The following is a 6,000-nucleotide window of genomic DNA, read 5'->3' on the forward strand; positions in this document are numbered from 1 at the left end:
AGAAGCCTTCCACATCCATCAAAGTTTCACCTGCACTTCCACACGTCATTTACTGTATCCATTGCTTCCGATGTGGTCTCCTCTACTTTGGGGAGACAGGTTGCCTACTCGCAGAGCGCTTCAGGGAATATCTTCGGGACACCCGCACCAAACAGCCCCACCGGCCCCTGTCCGACACTTTAACTCCCACCCTCACTCCACCGAGGACATGCAGGTCCTGGACCTCCTCCATTGCCAATTCCTTATCACCCGATGCCTGCAGGAAGAATGCCTCCTCTTCTGCCTTGGGACCCTCCAACTGCTTGACATCAATGTGGATTTCACCAGTTTCCTCATTTCCTCATTTCCCTCCCATAGTTCCAACCTTCCAGCTGGGCACCCCATCCTCATGACCTGTCCCAGCTGTTCATCTTCCTTCCCACCTATCCGCTCCATCCTCCCCTCTGACCTATCACCTTTACCGCCAGCTCCATCCACCTATTGTATTCTTAGCTATCTTGCCCCCAGTGCCACACCCCCTCCCATTTATCTCTCCACCACCGAGGCTCAAAGCCTCGTTCCTGAAGAAGGGATTTTGCCTGAAACATCGATTTTCCTGCTCCTCCATTGCGGCCTGACCTGCTGTGCTTTTCCAGCACCACACTCTTGGCTTTAATCTCCAGCATCTGCAGTACTCACTTTCACCTACTTTGTAGTACAAGCCTAGATGTTATCCAGATCTTTCTGCATATTGACGTGGACTGCTTCGGTATCTGTGGAGTTTGAATTGTGCTGAACATTGACAGCGGGAGGGTCGTTGTTGAATCAGGTCAGAATGGTTGGGTCTAGGACACTACCTTGACCGGATTCTGCAGAAATGTTTTCCCTGGAGCGTTGGAGACTGAGGTGTGAGCTTATGTAGGTTTTTAAGATCATGAGGGGCATGGATAGGATAAATAGACAAAATCTTTTCTCTGAGGTGGTGGAGTCCAGAACTAGAGGGCATAGGTTTAGGGCAGGAGGGGAAAGATATAAAAGCGACCGAAGGGGCAACTTTTTCCACACAGAGTGTGGTAAGTGTATGGAATGAGCTGCCAGAGGAAGTGGTGGAGACTGGTACAATTGCAACATTTAAAAGGCACCTTGATGGGTATATGAATAGGAAGGATTTGGAGGGATATGGGCCGAATGCTAGCAGTTGGGATTAGATTGGGTTGGAATATTTGGTCGACATGGATGGGTTGGACCGAAGGGTCTGTTTCCATGCTGTACATCTCTATGACTCTATGATTGGAATGATTGGCCACCAACAGCCACAATCACCTTGCTTTGTGTCGGATATGACTCCAAACAGCAGTGTTTATTTCCCGATTTCCATTGGTTCCAGCTTTGCTCAGGTCCCTTGGTGACACACTGTCAAGTAGTGCCTTGCTGTTAAGGGCAGTCCCTCTCACCTCACCTCTGGAATTCAGCTCTTTTGTCCAGGTTTGAAACAAGATTGTAATGGTGTCAGGATATGAGTGGCCCTGGTGAAAGCCAAATCTAGTGATCAGTGACCAGGCTATTGCTTTGCAATTACCACTTGCTAGCACTGTCAACAAACCCTTCTTATCACTTTGCTGATGAAGAAGAGTAGACAGATAGGGCAGTAATAGACTGGGTTGGATTTGTCTTGTTTGTTGTGGCGAGGACTTGGGAAGTTTACTACATTGCGGGTCGATGCCAGTGTTACAACTGAACTTGGACAACTTGCTCTGGAGGACAAAACTTCAAAGCTATTGCTTCAATGTTGTCAAGACCCAATACCTGAGCAGTATCCAGTGCCTTCAACCATTTTGTGACAACACTTAAAGTAAATCAAATTGGTTGAATTCTTCCAACTGTGCTCCTGTGAATCTCAGGAAGAAGTGGAGATGGATCACCCATTCAACATTTCTGCCTTAAAATGGATGCAAATGCTTTAGTCTTGTTTTATGCAATGATCTTTTGGGTGTCCTGTTATTAAGAGTGGAATATTTTCAGAGTGTCCTCTTTCTGTTAGTTGTTTAATTGTCCATGACCATTCATGATTGGATGTGGCAGCACTGCAATGCTTAGATCTGCTCCGTTGATTTTGGGACTGCTTAGTTTTTTCCATTGCATGCTGCTTCTGGTATTTGGCATGCAAGTACTGTTATGTTTTAGCTGCTACAGGTAGACACTGCGAAGTTTATTAGCAAACCCTAGATTATTACATCATTAGATTTTTATTTACATTTTTCTCATTCATTAGACAAGTTTTGAAAAAGTGCTTTTTTGTAGTCTGTATCCTGAGACATGGCATAATAGTCTGATAAACATTAGTAGGCACAGTGTTTAAAGTGTTTAAGAAAAAATAATTGACCTTGCTAAAATTCCCCATCATGTTCAGGGATTTGTAGGTTAGGGGTGTTAGTCAGGACAAATGTAGACTAATTAGGGTATGGGAATGGGTCTGGGTAGGTTACTCTTCGGAGGATCGGTGTGGATTTCTTGGGCCAAATGGCCTATTTCCACACTGTAGGGATTCTCATGATGATTCTAAGCAATCAAAGGCTAAGGTAAGGTGGAGATTAAAGTTACAATGTCTGTTCTGCTTGTACAGAGATAACTAGACTCCTTAGATATTCTTAAACTGAGAGCAGAGACCTAACATCCTTAAATACTTTTATCTATAAAAGTGTTTGGAAAGGGCTAGCAAGTGGCCCATTGCATCTAGTAAACAAAAAGTGACCTGGCAGCAGGGAGGAAGCATCCATTCTGACACCATGGTTTCCTGTCCTGTATCCATTGGTTTGAAAAGTTTAAACAACTCATAGCATAATCTACCAGTCCTGAGAAATAAGGTACATTAGTGAATCAGACCCTTCCTTCAAAAGGAGGATGACATATGTTAGGACACAATTGATAGAGAGCCTGACTGAGAAAACAGGCACCCACAGAGCAAGAAATATTCTAGGAGCTACAGAAGATGAATGGAGATTACAAGATCAGTTTTGTAAAGAAATTGATTAAAAAATGATTAGATTAAAAAAAATGGATGAATTGGCTGAGGATACATGTGTATATGGCTTTTACAGCTGAATATAAAGTGAAAGAAGTTAAGGGAACAGATAAATAAGTTGAAAAAGGAGAGTGTGTTTTATAAAGTTGCTTTACACATAAATAGTTTTGTTGGAATTAGGAGGTGTATGATAGATTGTGTTATGTAAAGAAAATCTCTAGGCCAAACACTGGGACAAAGTATTTACAGAGGTCAAATGCCAGACAGAGTTAGATGATGCAAGGTGGGGGTGGGGGAGGTGGGATGAGTTTCAGAAAGTTAATTTGCCTACAAAGTGTTGCCTGGCCTGAAGCAGACCGCATTGCATGTTCAGCTGAAATCGAATAACTTCAGGCACAAATTAGCCACCAGTGAGCGGTGCTGGCTGCTGCCTCTGAAACCAGGAGCATTTTATTTTACCTTTTTGTCTGTGACAAACTTTAAGGAAATCAATTTGTCATAAAAAGAATATTACATTTGAAAAAAATAACCTTTTTGGCAGAATGTTTTAACAGGAGGAGTTTCTAAGTGTAATGGGAAAATGTGACATTACTTAAGGGAATAGAGGAATTTTACATATTCCAGTTTGTTGCTGATAGCCTAAATTTTGGTGAATGTTACATCAAGGAGGAAGAATTAGTTCCATATGGGATCATTACTTTGGGAATTAAACCCCTCAATGCGCATGAGAAATAAAGTTTAAACTTGAAACTACCTTGAAGTGGCCTGTTTCTGATTCTTTTGGAAATACCCAAGTTTAGTCCAGTTCAGACATGTTACACATGAAATAGCATGTGTATATTAATAATTAAAGATATAATATGTAAGTGATGATGGTTTCCTATCAGAAACTTTCTGTAAGATAAGCAATATAATTTTTAAAACATTTCACCTCTGATGTGGGTAAGCATCTGGATTTTCAATGAAAGTAGTTGTTTCAAAATAAATATTCGACTATCAACAGCTTGCATTTTTAAAATTTATTGTTGTCTGTAGGAAATGAATCTAAGCTTTGATTTTCTGGTAAGTCTGAATCCTCTCCTTGGAAGTCTTGAATGCTTCCGAATCTTTAGAATTGAGAGTCAAGCTTTTGAAAAAATTCACCCACCAACATCAATATCTAACCTTGAAACAGTCTCATCTTAAGGTTTCTGGGTGGTCTGAGTGGCGTATCAAAAGGGCAATGGCTGTGGGATATTAGATAGTAATGTTTGATTTTAGCTGACTCTGACAGGGTTCAAATCTAACCCAGACTGCTGTGCTACCTGTTGTTGTCTGGCTGGAAGGTTCCAATTGTGAAATGTGTTTTGGACAATATCAAACCTCCTCTTGATGAATATGGTTTGACAAGATGAAACTGTTCCGAATTAAAGAATATAAAATGCATGATAACTCTCAAAGTATAAATATTGGGGAAAATGGAAAAATACACTCGGGCAAGAGTGATTCTATTGGCGTGGTGGTTATATCAGGGGAGGGGGAGAGGATAGGTATTTAACCTTGTGCTAATCTGTGATGGACAGGCAGGGCTCACACCTAATAGTTCAAATAATTCCTCTCACTCTCCAAAGCTGCCAAGCTCCCATTCGGCTCTCCACACTTCCAAATATCACCTGCTACTCATCCATGGCAGACACAATATCCAAATGCAATTAATAACCTTTTTTCTTCATTCGTTGCAGGAGAAAATGATCTGTAATAAGAAGGGGTGACAAGAACTAGAGGTAAGGAGACCTGCTGGAGCTGTCTGAAGAGGAGGTAAGTGGTATTTGATAGGGACCACATTTATTGTTCCCCTTTACACCCCTTCTCATGTGTTGCTCCACACTCATCCTGCTATTTGGCATAAAGGAAGCTGTAGATGGCATGACCATGCTCCATGTGCTTTCCATTCCACCAGCATGGCATGGTGGCTCAGTGGTTAGCACTGCTACCTCGCAGTACCATGGACCCTGGCTCGATTCCCGTCTCAGGCGACCTTGTGGAGTTTCCACATTCTCCCTGTGTCTGCGTGGGTTTCCTCTCACAATCCAAAGATGTGCTGGTCAGGTGAATTGGCCATGCTAAAATTGCCCACAGTATTCATGGGTGTGTAGGTTAGGTGCAATAGGGAGGGAATGGCTTAATGGCATTATTGCTGAATTGTTAATCCAGAGACCCATGTAATGTGGTGGGGACCCAGGTTCAAATCTTGCTATAGCAGATGGTGGAATTTGGATTCACTAAAATATCTGAAGTTAAGAGTCTAGTAACTATGAATCAATTTTTAGCAAAAACCTATCTGGTTCAAGCATGTCATTTTTATGGTGGCACGATCCAAAGATGTACAGGTTAGGTGAATTGGCCATGCTAAATTGCCCATAATGTTGGGTGCATTTGTCAGGGTTAAATATAGGGTAGGGGAGTGTGTCTGGGTTATTCTTTGGAGGGTCGGTGTGAACTTGTTGGGCCAAATGGCCTGATTCCAAACTGTAGGGAATCTAGTCAGGGGTTAAATGTGGCGGAATGGATCTGGGTGGTCTTGTTGGGCCGAAGGGTCTGTTTCCACACTTTAGGGATTCTATGAGCACTTCCTGCTTTTGGATGCCAAAGACTGGTACTTGATCAGCCGCTGCAGCCTCTTACAGAGAAGCAAGAGCTATTTCTGAGGAAGGGGCACTGCTAATTGATGTACAGACGCAGCCACCAGCTCAGTTGCTGATATAGTGTATACCAGAGAAAGTAGTCTAGAACTGGAACCTGGATGTGCATAGTCACTGGGCACAAGTGGACCTCCGGACTGATATACTTAGTGCAGTGGCAGGATTTCTAGGCAGCTTCCATTCCCACTCCAGAAGCATTCAGGAGTTCCTTTCAATATGTCAGAAGGAATCGTGCGGAGCCTGGTGTTCATCTTTCCAGCTTTGCACCAGGAGTGACCAACTCCAGAACTGTACTTGAAGATCCAGCCCTGATACAAC

This window comes from Chiloscyllium punctatum, chromosome 10, assembly GCF_047496795.1.
Source record: "Chiloscyllium punctatum isolate Juve2018m chromosome 10, sChiPun1.3, whole genome shotgun sequence".
NCBI classification, from domain to species: domain Eukaryota; kingdom Metazoa; phylum Chordata; class Chondrichthyes; order Orectolobiformes; family Hemiscylliidae; genus Chiloscyllium; species Chiloscyllium punctatum.